The sequence below is a fragment of the Numenius arquata genome, chromosome 32, assembly GCF_964106895.1.
Source record: "Numenius arquata chromosome 32, bNumArq3.hap1.1, whole genome shotgun sequence".
In the NCBI taxonomy this organism is placed as follows: domain Eukaryota; kingdom Metazoa; phylum Chordata; class Aves; order Charadriiformes; family Scolopacidae; genus Numenius; species Numenius arquata.
In genome coordinates, this window is record NC_133607.1 from 286,648 (window position 1) to 304,371 (window position 17,724).

Sequence of the window (17,724 nt, forward strand, 5' to 3'; positions counted from 1 at the left end):
ATCCTATTTTTATCTTAAAGTGCTTTGCTTGTAATATGGAGGTTTGGGTAGATCAGGAGGACGATTTTTGGTGTCCACAGTGTGGTAGCTGGACTGAGTGGGAAAAGATCGAGCGGGCGGGAGAGTTGAAACAAGTAATCTGTGGAGACATAGCCTACCCCTGGAGATAAAGGTAGCGACAGGGATATAGCTGTACCATTTCCCGGGAGGGAAACAGGAATAACACCCAGGTGACACAAGGAGATCAGGGTCACCTCTGAACCAAGGGGGGTAAGGAGGACATAAAATGGGCAATAATCAAGGAGGCGAGATACTGAAAAAGAGTCCCCTAGGGTGTATTTTAGCACACTGGAAGGAGATCGGAGGCTCAGCGGGTGGCAGCGTGGACAAGAAAACCTTAATTAAATATTGTAATCAATGGTGGCCCCTTTACAAGTTAGATGATCAAGAGAAATGGCCATTTAACGGGACCCTTAATTACAGTACTATATTACAATTAATGCTATTCCTTAGAAGGGAAGGAAAATGGGATGAAGTCACATATGCGGACATGTTTTTCACCCTTCAGAACCACCCAGAGTACCAACGGGACTGCGGGCTATTACCTCCACAAGACCCGATGGTATTAGCCTTAGAGAAAGAAAAAAGGAAAGAAATGAAAGCAAATATAAAAAGATGTTGTTCGGCCTGTAGCATAGGGCAGAGATGCACAAAGCCTGAAAAGATTTGGGGTTTTAAAGAAGAGGATTTACTTGAAACTTACTTACCACCGGTTAAGGTAATGGGAGACGAAAATATTTCCCAAGGAGACAGAGAAACTGATTCCAGAACCCCACCTGATAGCCCGGTATCATCCCGTATCCGAAAGGGAACAGGGCGAGCATTGACTCAGGCTACGGGATTGATTCCCCTACGGGAATGATCCCGTAGGGGTCACTAAACATTTTCAGTTTCTGGTAAAGCAGCACAATCCTGACTGGGGTGATATCCAGTTATTATTAGATCACCTGACAGAAACTGAGAAACAACTGGTTTTGAAAGCTGCTCAAGATATAGCCACGGACCACCTGAAAGATTCAGGAAGAGACATTAAAGACTATTTCCCCTTGCAGGACCCTCATTGGGACCCAAATAGGAGCATTCACTTGGAAGCCTTACACAGTTATAGAGATTGGGTTATAAGAGGGATGGAGAGAGCTATCCCGAAAGCTATTAACTGGTCAGTGCTATATGCTGTAAGACAAGGGCCGAAGGAGACTCCCTCGGAGTTCTTGGACAAATTACAAGATGCAATGAGACACTACACCCCCTTGGACCCTGGATCAGAGATAGGAATCCAGCAGTTAGTGTCTCCCTTTATAGGGCAGTCCGCTAGTGATATCCGGAGGAAGCTGCAAAAACTAAGAACAACTGAAAGCAGAAATCTAGAGACTCTGTTAGATGAGGCATGGAGAGTATTTAGCAACCGAGAAGAAGAGGATAGGAGAAAGGACAAACGGGCACTGGTAGCAGCACTACAAGGGAGGGGGGGGGGGGGGGGGAATAAGAAATGGGAACTTTAGGATACCATTAGAAAGAGATCAATGCGCATGGTGTAAGCAGAAAGGACACTGGAAGAATGAGTGTCCAAAGAGACGAAAAGAAAAAATTCAGGCCCATTTTAAAAGAGATTGACGGGGACCTGGGGAATCTACCCTAGCGGATCCACTGGTTACTCTAAGGCTAGGGAAAAAGCAACAAGAAATAGAATTTTTGGTAGATACAGGAGCAACGTTCTCAGTCTTGAATCAAGCCCTGACCCCTACTGATACTGATTTTGTAACAGTAAAGGGAGCCACTGGCCAGAGTGAAAAGGATCCACAGAGTTGGGGAATGAAATATTGACAGATTACATGATAAATTTACAAAAACAGCTCCGAGGGGTAGAAAAACTGGTTCTGGGAACAAGAGCTCGTGGGCTGGATGGACCAGTACACGAGATCGAACCTGGGGATTATGTATATGTCAAGTCTTTTACAGATTCACCACTGAAGCCAAAGTGGGAAGGTCCCTTCCAGGTACTGCTGGCCACTCACACAGCCATAAAGATTAAGGAACAAGCCGCTTGGATCCATTGGACTCGCGTCAAGAGAGCTCCAGAACCCCAATGGACATCAACGCAGGCCGGACCCCTGAAACTTCGCCTCCAACGAAAAGATGGACATTAATGACATTAATAGTCGTCAACATGCCAGGAATTTGTATTTCGGGGGAGGGACATGGGATGTGAATACATATTCACAAAATCTGGAAACATTGGTAAGGGCTACTAATCTGTCAGATTGTTGGGTATGTACTACCCTACCCAAAGGAGAAATGAAATTGCCTCTATATGGGGCGGCAGCAAGCAATTGGAACTGTGCCAACGGAACCTGGCCCAAATTTTGGGCAAGAGGGGGAAATGAGTTGAACGGGTGAGTACGATGATAATATCTACCCCTTAGGACCCAGATTTGATTTACAAGTGTTGAAAGAAGAGCTTGTTGTGTTAATTAGCAGTAACAATTGTACCTGGGAACACGGGGAATATAGACGCAGGGGGCCGGTGAATAGGACAATAGCCTGGGGATGGAGCAAGTTCTGGATTAATAAGACAACTGTTGATGTAGGAAATTGGGATCTAACAGGGATAAATGTCACGTATGTTGACTTTTGCAACAAGACCCAATTAGTTGCATATAAAAGTAGTGGTATTTCCGAAGGAGAAGGATATTCTTGGGAGTATGGATGGTATCAGGCAGGAAAAGTTTTTAGGTGCGAATTTAACAGCAACTATTGGACCCTGTAAGTTACCTAAAGGGTATTGGTGGTTGTGTGGAGATGGATATAGCAGAAAACAGCTTGTTGTGTTAATTAGCAGTAACAATTGTACCTGGGAACACGGGGAATATAGACACAGGGGGCCGGTGAATAGGACAATAGCCTGGGGATGGAGCAAGTTCATAGCTAAAACTCAGATTTTGCATCAGACTGCGCAAGATGACACCACATTCAGGTTTTCAGACCTTTGGGAAAAGTTAACCTCGTGGTTACCTAACCTGGCTTGGCTTAAACAACTGTTTATCTTTCTAGTAGCAATACTTGTGTTAGGAATCTTAGTGTGTGCATTAGCTAGATGTCTTATGTGTTGTACCAGGGGGGCCAAAGATGAATACATTCAATGGAAGAAGCATCAGCTCCGTGAACGAGTGGAGTCAGGGAAGTATTTTGGAAATCAGATGGAGAAGGAAAGTGTGTTATAGGCAATTGTAAAAAAATTTACAAAGGTGAAAGAAAAGGGGGGACTTGATTCAGAGAATGAATGGTTAAAGGTTGTTAGTGTAGATTTAGTACAGCTTGGCAAAGAACAGAGCTCGGAGCCCAGGAGCCCAGCATTCCAAGATAAGGAGCTGGCCTTGTGTATAAGATAGTGGGAACAGCCTGCATGCTAAGGAGGAACCCAATTGTCTGGGTGCAGTGTCCATCTGGTCGGGACCAGTTTTGCGGTTTGGGGTCCAGCCAACCCAGCATTCTAGGACAAAGGTAAAAGTACATGGTGAAGAAGACTATGAGCCTTCCCCCAGAAGACCCCGGCCCATGACCACCAGGCGACAGTACGCATGCGGCAAGGGGAGGAGACTTATGATAATGAGTTCCTAGAAATAATTAGAATAGTAACGCCTTTTCTTAGAATTAATTATAATAACCCAGCCCACATTAATGAATATGTATGCTTTTCATCATAAATAGATGCTTGTTTTACAAACCGGTGTGCAAGTTTGGAGGAGCAATCCCCCTTGCACCCAGCGCCGCAATAAACATACCTGCTTTATAACTCTCTGCGAGTTGTAAGGTTTGTTTCCGCGCATCAGAGTCCCTCAGTCACAGGAGAAATTCCATTCTCCCAACTGTTCCAGAATCCAAACAAGCTCCAGTGGATGCACCGGGACGGGCTCTGTCGCCCCACCAAACCTTAATGCCTCCACGGGCAGCACCCGGTGCCTTTAGCAAAGAGATTCCGGCCCCTGGAAGAGCCAACTCAGAGCAACTCCCAGCTCAAACCAGTCACAAAGCGGGTTCTTCAGGGGGAAGCGCTGCTCCCTACCGCAACGTTGCCCCGAGCCTCGTGCAGGCAATGCAGAGCCAGCTCCGCGTTCAGCCCTGCCCCGGCTCTGCCGCTGGAAGAGGCCATCTTCAGCAGGTTTGAAACTACAAAGGCAAGAAAAAACACCAACGAGTCAGGTTTTCCTCAAAGAAGGAGAAAAGATGCCACAGGAGATGGATGGGAAATGGAGGAAGGGCAGAAAACAGACCGGAAACCAGAAAAGGCCCAGAAAAAAGGCCCATATTCCAACTATTGCCACAGGAAGAGCAGCTTTTGGAGCGGGATCTCCAGAGAGAAACTCCTCCCTGGCTGCAGATGAGGTGGGACTGCGAAACCCCCCCCCCCTTTCTCATGGAAGATGCTCCCAAGAGCACCATCGGTTCTTATTTACCCACTTTCCTCCCAAAAATGAGCCATCTCCTTCCCTCGAACGCCACGGGGCCAAGACAAGACGGGAGAGAACCCAAACGCCCTATCAAGTAACTCTTAAAATGTGGAATTTTCCCCTTTCCCACAAGAAAAGCCTGAAGAGAAACCTTTCTCCTGCGGCTCGGGGTTGCTTTCCATGTCACCCCAGGGCTTCCAAGCCAGGGAGGCTCCTTCGTCCTCCTCTTCCAAGAGGGATCTGTCCCACAGGGCAGGGAGCTCCACCTGGAACTGGTCCCCGACATTGATGCGGCTGAAAGGGGGAGGAAGAGGAGGGGGAGGAAGGCACGTCAGGAATGGATACGGCACAACAAACGCTTCAGAAGAGGGAAAACGTGAGGAGTTGGGGCAAAACCGATCCCTATTTCCCAGCAAAACATCACTCATTCTTCCGCCACCAACTTCCACTGCCCCTTCCCACCCCCAGCGTTACCCTTCGGCCACTGGAGGCTTTTTGGGCCCCATCGGGAAGGAAAATTTGGGGTTTTCCCCAAAAAACCAATCCAACTGCTGAATGTCACTCTCCACAGTAGTAGGAAGCTGCCACAGCCACGGCCAGCGAGCGACCACCGCATCGGAATGTTGTGTGGAATGCGGGAGGCCGGCAACGGCCTGTGACGTCAGCAAAACCAGTGCTTTACTGGGACAGCACTGGGCGTTTGGGGGGTTTCTGGCCCATATAGGGGGACCCTCCACCCAAAAACACGCTGTGGAGAAGGGGCCGAGCGACACCCACCCCCAACCCCGGTTCCCTCCTCCCGTTTTCCCAGCGGTCGCCCTCAATTCCGACGGCTGAACGTGGATTTTTGCCTCATCCTCCATCAAAAAAACCCAAAATCCTGGATGTTCTGCCCAAAAAATCTGACAAAACCACGCTGGGGATAAAAATCTTTCCGCCAAGACCCTCCTTTAGCCTTTCTTGCCCTCCTCCTCCTCACACACCACTCCATCCCCCACAAAATTTCCCCCTTCTCAGGGAAATCATCGCTCTGGAGATGGACCCTCCGGCTACCACTTCACCCCTGCGGCTGCCCCGGGGCAGAAGGCGGGGATTGAGCCATTTGGGGCTTTTCTAGAAGCAAAAGGAGCAAAGCGAAACCCCGGGGGCTGTTTCCATCCCTCCTCCCCCCATCCCCAGGGAAAAATCCCCTCCTTTTTACTCTTTCCAGCTTTTTTAGGAGGCAAAAGCAGAGCCAGGGCCTGTGGGCTCAACTCCTCGGCTCCCCGAACTCCAGGTGGCAAAACCAGTCAGCAGAAGACGAGCCCAGTAGGGAAACTGGGATGAGTGGGCGGCTGCGCCCCAGACACGCTGGTTTGGGTCCAACCACCACCTCTTTTTAATGCTTGGATTCAGTTTTGAACCCCAAACTCGTACCATAAAAACCAGGCGGTGGTTTTAGGAGGAGCTTCAACTGCTCCCTGTCAACACCCGGGTTGCCACCGCGGTCATTGATCCCCCAGGAAGGGGGAGAATGTTTCTAATATGGAATTCTCTGGCAGAAAATGGCTCCAAATGGGTGAAGTTGCTCCATTTAAGGACAGCCGGCTGGATTCCTTTCCAGTTCTCCTGAGAACAAGAGCTGGGGAGAAGAAACTCTAAAAATTCAGTGAAAAAATTTTTTTCAGTGAAAAAAACTCTTCCAACTCTAAAAATTCAGTGAAATTCAGTGAACAGGAATCCTCAGAGGGAGAACCTCAGGGGGGAAAAGGAGGCATCCCATTTTTGGGGACCAGGGATCTCTAGTAAGACTGGCTCATACATCAAACAGCACCAGCTAAATGCAGCCAAAGGCCATGGGGAGCCCAAAACAACTGCATTTCCCTTTCAGGGAAACTTTGGAATATGGGGTCTAAGGCAGTCAGAGAAGGAAAGATTTGGGTCACCCTTCATCAGCACTTTAAATGTCACCCACAGGTCCCAGACGGTCAAAGTCAGCACAACATCCCAGCACTCAGCACCACAAGAAAACCATTGTTTCCAATTTTATTGTTAATTTAGTGAAGGGAAACATGGAGTAGAAACTTGTGGGAACGGTGAAACCAAGGAAATGGTCGCTGCAGAAGCTGTGGGTGCATCTCCTTGGCCCAGGTTGATCGCTCCCGATGGGTCCCCTGGGGAGGGGATGGAGCATGTGGCACTGCAAATGTCATGCCCAGGTGGGGTTCTCGGTCTTGGTGGATTTCCCAGTACAGACTCGTCTGATTCTCACGGTCAGGGTTTGCATGGAGCAAAGCAGGGCTTTCCCTGACCAGCCCTGCTGCTCTGCTACCCTCTCCCTTCTCCCTCTTCACGGAATCCATGAGGTTTACTGCACCTCAGGTCAGTTTTTCCTGTATTATTTTGGAGCCAGACTGCTTGGGAAGTCCCAGTCTGTGTTGTGGTTGATGGTGAGGGGTTTCCCCTCCTCTCCTGCCTCACCAAGGCCTGGCCTGAGGAAGGGGCACAGCTTTGTTGAGCCTTCGATGCCTTTGATGGGGATTTCCCGGATGCAGTCTGAAGTCCAAACAATGTAGAAGGAGAGTGTGCTCAGCTCTAAGTCCAAGTCCAATCCAATCACTGGTATTTGGACACTGCTCCATGACCGTATCTTGGCATTGGCCTCCTCAGGCCAGTACTCCCCACTCACCCTTCTCAGCGACCAGACCCCATCCTCAGGGAGCTCCTCCCAGCTTCTCTCTTTCAGTGTCTCCCTCACAGTCTCCGTCAGCACCCCCAGCTCCCAGTCCAGCCCATCTCCCACCAGCACCTCCCAGTAGTGGTGCCCATTGGCAAAGCCCTCCCTCCCCACCACGACGGGGAGCTGGCGCTCGGTGATGGGCCGCTGGGCAGATGGCTTGTGCTGGACTCTTCTCTGCTCAGAGCATGCCCTGGCCTCTCTCCTGTGGCCGTGCCTTTTCCTGGAAGAGAGGGAGGTATTTTGCCACTGCATTGAAGTTCACCACCTGGGAATGAGATCCTCCTGCTTGTGGATAAGAGGTCACCTTGGTGTTCTGGGTTCTTTCTACAGGCTCCCCCCATGAGGGAGAGTGATCCCTGCAGCAGGGACATAGAGCTGATTCTCATGAGAGAGCCCAGGAACACTGCTCACAGCAGAGCACAGGGGAAGGAGACGGAGAAATATTGGCAATAGGTAAGTGGTGCTGACAGCGTACCTGTCTCAGCAGTGCTGGCTCCTCATCCCTATGTTAGTCCTTCTCCTGATCTCAGGGCTACACGCTTCCTCTGCAGAACCTTCTTTTCGGTCTATGAAGCAACTCATGTCCTGCACCCACGGTTCCTTTCCTCACAGTACAAGCCATACTGGGAATCAAGACCAACCACCTCCACCAGACACACACTTGAAATCCCGCTCCATCTGTGTTGGAGTTCTCCTCGTTTTCCTTCCATCAGCAATGGAGGTTCCAAGAGACGTAGCTCTCACCTGGCTGTGGGTTTTCTGCTCTGCAGCAGGGCTGGGAGATACAAAGCTGACCTCTCCAGCCTTGGAAGGGTTCAGGACCCACGTGGGGCAAGGCCTGAGCTGTCTGCTGTGGCCTCAGGGTAGAGCCTGCTTTCAGCAGGAGACTCCACCGGACACCTCCCAAGCTCCTTCCCACCCAGAAGAGCTCTGCCGTTTGGTGACAAAGACAAAACCCCAAATCCCAGGCCAAGCCTCCGGAATGCACTTGGTTTCTTCAGAAACCTTTAGGGCATGTAGGAGAGCTGCCATGGGAGGTTCTGGGAGGAGATGTGTAGGGAGCAGAAGAATCCCAGTGTGGGGTGGCAGGAGGGAAAGAGGCAGTGAGGTCCCTGCAGCCTCCCTGGGAAAGACCCTGTGCTGCTGCCCATGAACTCTGTGGACTAAGGTGTGAAGGGAAAAGGGAAAGGTGGGTTTTGGGCTGGTGTCACCCACTCCCTGTCTGCAGGGAGGGAGGCCGAGGGGATGGGAGGTGTTGGAGAGGGCTGATGGAGACATCTCTGCATGGCTTTGCCCGTTCCCACCTCTCAGCTGCCTCTAACTCCTCAGCCAGTCACCAAAAAGGCTTTGATTTGCATTTCAGAGCTCCCTCACACCCTTCTTCCCCACAAAGCCCAGCAGACCTCATCCTGCCCTCACCACCAAACCACAGCCCCAGGGAGCCCCATCCACCTCTGCTGCCCCACCACATTCCTTCTTGTCTCCTGCTTTGGCTGCTCCTGACACGTCCAACCACAAACCAAAAATAAAAATATTAAAAAAAATAAAGTCCCCAAAAAAATCTGTTCACTGGCAGGAAATATCAGGCCCAGACACCAGCGTGATCAGCTCATGGTGACCACCAACCTCTCATCAGATAACGTGGCACGTGAAGGCCACCAGAGCTGTTTTCTCTTTCGCCACATGGGAAGGAAAGCAGAGCAAAAGGAAGAGATCTGTCCCAGTGCTCCTAGTGCTTGGCTGGAGGTGCTCCAGCTACACCAGGTTTTATCTGAAAAATGCGTCCCCTCTGGATGGAGGGATGGGCGGGCAGATGGATGGAGAGTGCAGAGGTGGGTTGGGTTCGGAGAGAGATGACCCACAGACAGGCACAATCTCTGCAGGAACATCAGGAAGGGAAACGCAGGGATGGTCTGACAGATGTAGGGCCAGGTTCCATGTTCTGAACCCAACCTCCACCTAGAAAATGGGGTTCAAGGGGCTGGAGAAGAGGATGGAGAACAGGAAGGTCTCTGCCCCCTACACCAGGACCCCCAGCTGGACAAACATCAAAACTAAACCCAAGCTGGAATTCACACCAAGAAGCACCTTCAGCAGAGCAGCTTTCCACCCGACCTGGCATCCAAGCAAGCTCCCAAGCCCCAGACACAGATCAACCCACCCACAGGACCTTCAAACCACACTCCCCTTCCTCACCACTCAACAGGGAGTCCTCCGAGCTGACAAAAAAAGGGGATTAGGAGACAAAGGAACATAGTGCCCGGGATTGTTGGTTTGTGATGGGGTGTTGTGTGTGAGGTTGTGGGTGTGGGGTTTAGTTGGTGGGTGCTTTTTTTTTTTTTTTTTGGGGGGGGGGTTGTTGTTTGTTTGGTTTTGTGTGTTGTGTTTTTTTGTTTGTTTGTTTCTTTGTTTGTTTGTTTTTTAATGTGGTTGGACTCGATGATCTCAAAGGTCCCTTCCAACCACTAAGATTCTGTGATTCTGTGATTCTGTGATCTTCCATCCTACCTGGGGCTTCTTCCCCTCCTGTCTTAGGGCAACACAGCACAAGTTTGGATGCACAATTGCTTTGCTCAACCATTTATTGAGGGCAGCAGGTTCTGTCTGGTGTTTACAGCAACACAGACAAGGTACCTCCTCCACCCCTTGGTGGTGCTGCCACCTCTGGATTCCGAGGAGGAACTGCCTTGATTCTCCATGAGGACTTGGATGACCGACTTGGCAGCACTGGACACGGTGCCCGTGACCCTCACGTGGCCAGCAGAGACCACGGCACCTCCTGGCACACACTGAGCTTGACTTGGTGGAACATGGTGCCCTCATCAGGGCTGGCGGGTTGACTATACCTCATTAAGACAGAGAAAAGCCTTTCTTTTTGGCAGGTGTGCGAGGAGGGTGCAGGAGCTCATCTCCATCTCCCAGTCGCTCTCCTTTGTCTCTCTTCTTGCCCTCCCTTCAGGAAAAGCATCTGTGTCCCCGGCCCAAAGCAGGCCATGTCCCTCCGCAGTCTTGTCCCTGTCCCTGCCGGCTCCTCTCCCTCCCATCCAGCCTGGCACCTCTGCTCTGTCTTCCTTGGGAGAGCACGCCTGGCCCTGGCCATGGCTCAGGGGTGGCAGGGGGGGGCAGGAGTCCAGGGGCTCCCGAAGGGACAGGAGAGACAGGCTGTCGTCATGGGACAGTTGGTGGCTCTGGGGCAAATCAAACATCCCAGGGGGGATGGAGCCTCAGGTGGGACTTTCTGCTGGGGATCTTCTCAAACACCCTGGAAATGAGGGGAAAAAAAAGGGATTTTTAAATCCTTTCTCCAGAAATCCATTAGACCCAGCTTCGTTATTTCTTACTTGTGTGAATTCCTGGTCTGTTTGGCCACGAAAAGACACCGTTCTGGACGTTAGTGGTTAAAGAAGACAGATCGTTAGGGGTTAAGATATGACAACTAATTGTGTGGTCACTTAATGAGGTTAAATTAAAACTGGAGGGATTTTGCTGGCTGTGAGGGACTGGAGTGTGGAAGCCTCGGGCCACAAAACTCAACAGAACGTGAGTTTTTCCTGGGCAAAAAGGGGAAACCTGAGGGTTTTGCACAAGGAGTGGCCGCTCTGAACCTCACGGCTCCGGGGAAGGTCTCCCTGACTGAAAGTCAAATAAAACTACCAAGCTGCCCCGGGGGGGTTTTTTGAGCCAAAAGTAGGCATTTTGGGGAAGAAAAAGGGACGGCTGACCTTCTGCACTCACCTCACAGAAAGTCCCAGCACAGGGAGGTCCCGGGATCACCAGAGGAGCCGCAGGCGCTGTGGGGCTGAAGGTCGTGACGCCCCGGCGTGGGCTTTTCTTTGGGAACAACACGTGGCCTCTTCTTTGGATTACCAATGGCCTGAAAACCGGGCAAAAAATAGCTTTAAACGTCTCAAAATGTCAAAAATCCGCTGGGAAAATGGGATGCAAAGCCAAAACTTTGAAGAAAAAAATGTATTATTTCTACTATCCCAAGTAGAAAAGCACTTTCCTCCATGAAAATCTACAAAAGGAGTTGAAAACATGCAATTCTGACGCGCTGAAGACATGCAGTGACCTTGTTTCCTACCTAGGTAATTAAAAATATATGTATTTCGTGAACCAAATCCCTGTTTCCTGGCAAGGAACGTCTGAGCAGATGGATTCATTGAGGAAACAAACCCCCCCAGCAGTTTCTTTACCTCGTCTTCAGCTTTTTCTGCCTCGTCCCGGCCTCTCTTCAGCCTTTTCTCCATGAGGCGAGGGCGAGTGCAGCCGAATCGAATCTTCTTTTTCCAGGTATAATAGTATTCCACGCACTAGGCCACAGTTTTCATCTGTATCTATGGGGAGAAATCCAGGGATATTAAATACTCCCTTGTCATTACAAATGAGGGCAATGATGTCTTGTCCCGCTGGGTTTTTAGCAGGAAGAAGGGTCCTAAGAACAGGATTCCAACGTGGGATTGAAATTAAGACTTTCTGCCTAAAAAGCGTCCCTGCTAACGAGCTCCGCCCCGGTCCAACAGCTTTACCTCCTTCTGGATGAGGTGTAAATTCTTCTTGTGAATATAAAAGGCCTCTTTAAATAACCGTTCCTCCAACCGGGTCCAAGTGTCTGAGCCTTGGGATAAACAGCCACAGGCAAATTATTAGAAGAGGCATTTCCCTGCCTCAAAAAGCCCCACAAATGGATTAAAACTACTGCTTTCCCCCACATTTTTAAGAATAATTCCAATAGCAAAGGGATCTGTTCTCCTCCCATTTACCTGCGTAATGGTAATCAGCCAAGGGGTGGGATTCAGGTCTCCGGGGGGGCCCAGAGCGCAGCATTTCCTGAGCTTCCTGCCAGATTTCATGGGAAAAAAGGACTTCAATTCCTCTGGCAGAGGAGGAAAAGGGGCAATTCTCACTCCTCGTGGAGAGGGGCAGGCACCCAGTGGTGTTAAATCAAAGAAGAGGGAGCAAATCAGAGCCGCTCGGGGCTTCAGTGAGGGCAGATCTGGGGTTTTCTCTCAGAGTTGATTCAGAAAATGAATGCTTAAAGGTTGTTAGTGTAGATTTAGTACAGCTTGGAAAAAATAGAGCTTGGAGCCCAGGAGCCCAGCATTCCAAGATAAGGAATTGGCCTTGTGTATAAGATAGCGGGAACAGCCTGCATGCTAAGGAGGAACCCAATTGTCTGGGTGCAGTTTCCATCTGGTCGGGACCAGTTTTGCGGTTTGGGGTCCAGCCAACCCAGCATTCTAGGACAAAGGTAAAGGTACACGGTGAAGAAGACTGCGAGCCTTCCTCCAGAAGACCCCGGCCCACGACCACCAGGCGACAGTACGCATGCGGCAAGGGGAGGAGACTTATGATAATGAGTTCCTAGAAATAATTACAATAGTAGCGCCTTTTCTTAGAATCAATTATAATAACCCAGCCCACATTAATGAATATGTATGCTTTTCATCATAAATAGACGCTTGTTTTACAAACCGGTGTGCAAGTTTGGAGGAGCAATCCCCCTTGCACCCGGCGCCGCAATAAACATACCTGCTTTATAACTCTCTGCGAGTTGTAAGGTTTGTTTCCGCGCGTCAATTTGGCACCCCAGATGGGACCCCCTCTGTCCGGCTGCGGGACCTGCTGAGGACGGGACTTCTCTGGGTACCCCCGAGATTTCTCGGAAGGACTCCCCAACTCATCCAGATCACCGCGGGGACAGACAAGGACCATCTATTGCGGACCAGGTATGTTTAGGGTTTCTTAAGGGGGGGACCTGTAAGTCGTGAGGAGACATCCTACGCGTGGTAAAGAGTCGGCGTACTCGCCCCAGGGTATGCTCAAGCTTGGGCTAATGGTTGGGTTATGCTTGTGTGGGATCCCTCGGTTTTGGTTTATGTGTTAGTGTGTGGAATTGTAATACTGTTTGTTACTTGTTGTATTTGTCATAAGGCACCACTACCGTGTTATTGTCTAATATAAGGTGGAAATTATTGTATGAGTGAAATGAGTGATTGAGACGCGGCACTGCTGCGGAGTGAGTGCGGAGTTCCGATCCGCGGTTCCGTGTTCTCCGCGAGGAGAGCGGCCGGAGACGAACGAAGCGTATGACAGACTGTAAAGAAACATTGTGTGAACCAAATATTGAGAATATTGAGTGGCAGTGTCTTGGACATTCGGATAACGTTTGTGATCCTATTTTTATCTTAAAGTGCTTTGCTTGTAATATGGAGGTTTGGGTAGATCAGGAGGACGATTTTTGGTGTCCACAGTGTGGTAGCTGGACTGAGTGGGAAAAGATCGAGCGGGCGGGAGAGTTGAAACAAGTAATCTGTGGAGACATAGCCTACCCCTGGAGATAAAGGTAGCGACAGGGATATAGCTGTACCATTTCCCGGGAGGGAAACAGGAATAACACCCAGGTGACACAAGGAGATCAGGGTCACCTCTGAACCAAGGGGGGTAAGGAGGACATAAAATGGGCAATAATCAAGGAGGCGAGATACTGAAAAAGAGTCCCCTAGGGTGTATTTTAGCACACTGGAAGGAGATCGGAGGCTCAGCGGGTGGCAGCGTGGACAAGAAAACCTTAATTAAATATTGTAATCAATGGTGGCCCCTTTACAAGTTAGATGATCAAGAGAAATGGCCATTTAACGGGACCCTTAATTACAGTACTATATTACAATTAATGCTATTCCTTAGAAGGGAAGGAAAATGGGATGAAGTCACATATGCGGACATGTTTTTCACCCTTCAGAACCACCCAGAGTACCAACGGGACTGCGGGCTATTACCTCCACAAGACCCGATGGTATTAGCCTTAGAGAAAGAAAAAAGGAAAGAAATGAAAGCAAATATAAAAAGATGTTGTTCGGCCTGTAGCATAGGGCAGAGATGCACAAAGCCTGAAAAGATTTGGGGTTTTAAAGAAGAGGATTTACTTGAAACTTACTTACCACCGGTTAAGGTAATGGGAGACGAAAATATTTCCCAAGGAGACAGAGAAACTGATTCCAGAACCCCACCTGATAGCCCGGTATCATCCCGTATCCGAAAGGGAACAGGGCGAGCATTGACTCAGGCTACGGGATTGATTCCCCTACGGGAATGATCCCGTAGGGGCCACTAAACATTTTCAGTTTCTGGTAAAGCAGCACAATCCTGACTGGGGTGATATCCAGTTATTATTAGATCACCTGACAGAAACTGAGAAACAACTGGTTTTGAAAGCTGCTCAAGATATAGCCACGGACCACCTGAAAGATTCAGGAAGAGACATTAAAGACTATTTCCCCTTGCAGGACCCTCATTGGGACCCAAATAGGAGCATTCACTTGGAAGCCTTACACAGTTATAGAGATTGGGTTATAAGAGGGATGGAGAGAGCTATCCCGAAAGCTATTAACTGGTCAGTGCTATATGCTGTAAGACAAGGGCCGAAGGAGACTCCCTCGGAGTTCTTGGACAAATTACAAGATGCAATGAGACACTACACCCCCTTGGACCCTGGATCAGAGATAGGAATCCAGCAGTTAGTGTCTCCCTTTATAGGGCAGTCCGCTAGTGATATCCGGAGGAAGCTGCAAAAACTAAGAACAACTGAAAGCAGAAATCTAGAGACTCTGTTAGATGAGGCATGGAGAGTATTTAGCAACCGAGAAGAAGAGGATAGGAGAAAGGACAAACGGGCACTGGTAGCAGCACTACAAGGGAGGGGGGGGGGGGGGGGGAATAAGAAATGGGAACTTTAGGATACCATTAGAAAGAGATCAATGCGCATGGTGTAAGCAGAAAGGACACTGGAAGAATGAGTGTCCAAAGAGACGAAAAGAAAAAATTCAAGCCCATTTTAAAAGAGATTGACGGGGACCTGGGGAATCTACCCTAGCGGATCCACTGGTTACTCTAAGGCTAGGGAAAAAGCAACAAGAAATAGAATTTTTGGTAGATACAGGAGCAACGTTCTCAGTCTTGAATCAAGCCCTGACCCCTACTGATACTGATTTTGTAACAGTAAAGGGAGCCACTGGCCAGAGTGAAAAGGATCCACAGAGTTGGGGAATGAAATATTGACAGATTACATGATAAATTTACAAAAACAGCTCCGAGGGGTAGAAAAACTGGTTCTGGGAACAAGAGCTCGTGGGCTGGATGGACCAGTACACGAGATCGAACCTGGGGATTATGTATATGTCAAGTCTTTTACAGATTCACCACTGAAGCCAAAGTGGGAAGGTCCCTTCCAGGTACTGCTGGCCACTCACACAGCCATAAAGATTAAGGAACAAGCTGCTTGGATCCATTGGACTCGCGTCAAGAGAGCTCCAGAACCCCAATGGACATCAACGCAGGCCAGACCCCTGAAACTTCGCCTCCAACGAAAAGATGGACATTAATGACATTAATAGTCGTCAACATGCCAGGAATTTGTATTTCGGGGGAAGGACATGGGATGTGAATACATATTCACAAAATCTGGAAACATTGGTAAGGGCTACTAATCTGTCAGATTGTTGGGTATGTACTACCCTACCCAAAGGAGAAATGAAATTGCCTCTATATGGGGCGGCAGCAAGCAATTGGAACTGTGCCAACGGAACCTGGCCCAAATTTTGGGCAAGAGGGGGAAATGAGTTGAACGGGTGAGTACGATGATAATATCTACCCCTTAGGACCCAGATTTGATTTACAAGTGTTGAAAGAAGAGCTTGTTGTGTTAATTAGCAGTAACAATTGTACCTGGGAACACGGGGAATATAGACGCAGGGGGCCGGTGAATAGGACAATAGCCTGGGGATGGAGCAAGTTCTGGATTAATAAGACAACTGTTGATGTAGGAAATTGGGATCTAACAGGGATAAATGTCACGTATGTTGACTTTTGCAACAAGACCCAATTAGTTGCGTATAAAAGTAGTGGTATTTCCGAAGGAGAAGGATATTCTTGGGAGTATGGATGGTATCAGGCAGGAAAAGTTTTTAGGTGCGAATTTAACAGCAACTATTGGACCCTGTAAGTTACCTAAAGGGTATTGGTGGTTGTGTGGAGATGGATATAGCAGAAAACAGCTTGTTGTGTTAATTAGCAGTAACAATTGTACCTGGGAACACGGGGAATATAGACACAGGGGGCCGGTGAATAGGACAATAGCCTGGGGATGGAGCAAGTTCATAGCTAAAACTCAGATTTTGCATCAGACTGCGCAAGATGACACCACATTCAGGTTTTCAGACCTTTGGGAAAAGTTAACCTCGTGGTTACCTAACCTGGCTTGGCTTAAACAACTGTTTATCTTTCTAGTAGCAATACTTGTGTTAGGAATCTTAGTGTGTGCATTAGCTAGATGTCTTATGTGTTGTACCAGGGGGGCCAAAGATGAATACATTCAATGGAAGAAGCATCAGCTCCGTGAACGAGTGGAGTCAGGGAAGTATTTTGGAAATCAGATGGAGAAGGAAAGTGTGTTATAGGCAATTGTAAAAAAATTTACAAAGGTGAAAGAAAAGGGGGGACTTGATTCAGAGAATGAATGGTTAAAGGTTGTTAGTGTAGATTTAGTACAGCTTGGCAAAGAACAGAGCTCGGAGCCCAGGAGCCCAGCATTCCAAGATAAGGAGCTGGCCTTGTGTATAAGATAGTGGGAACAGCCTGCATGCTAAGGAGGAACCCAATTGTCTGGGTGCAGTGTCCATCTGGTCGGGACCAGTTTTGCGGTTTGGGGTCCAGCCAACCCAGCATTCTAGGACAAAGGTAAAAGTACATGGTGAAGAAGACTATGAGCCTTCCCCCAGAAGACCCCGGCCCATGACCACCAGGCGACAGTACGCATGCGGCAAGGGGAGGAGACTTATGATAATGAGTTCCTAGAAATAATTAGAATAGTAACGCCTTTTCTTAGAATTAATTATAATAACCCAGCCCACATTAATGAATATGTATGCTTTTCATCATAAATAGATGCTTGTTTTACAAACCGGTGTGCAAGTTTGGAGGAGCAATCCCCCTTGCACCCAGCGCCGCAATAAACATACCTGCTTTATAACTCTCTGCGAGTTGTAAGGTTTGTTTCCGCGCATCAGAGTCCCTCAGTCACAGGAGAAATTCCATTCTCCCAACTGTTCCAGAATCCAAACAAGCTCCAGTGGATGCACCGGGACGGGCTCTGTCGCCCCACCAAACCTTAATGCCTCCACGGGCAGCACCCGGTGCCTTTAGCAAAGAGATTCCGGCCCCTGGAAGAGCCAACTCAGAGCAACTCCCAGCTCAAACCAGTCACAAAGCGGGTTCTTCAGGGGGAAGCGCTGCTCCCTACCGCAACGTTGCCCCGAGCCTCGTGCAGGCAATGCAGAGCCAGCTCCGCGTTCAGCCCTGCCCCGGCTCTGCCGCTGGAAGAGGCCATCTTCAGCAGGTTTGAAACTACAAAGGCAAGAAAAAACACCAACGAGTCAGGTTTTCCTCAAAGAAGGAGAAAAGATGCCACAGGAGATGGATGGGAAATGGAGGAAGGGCAGA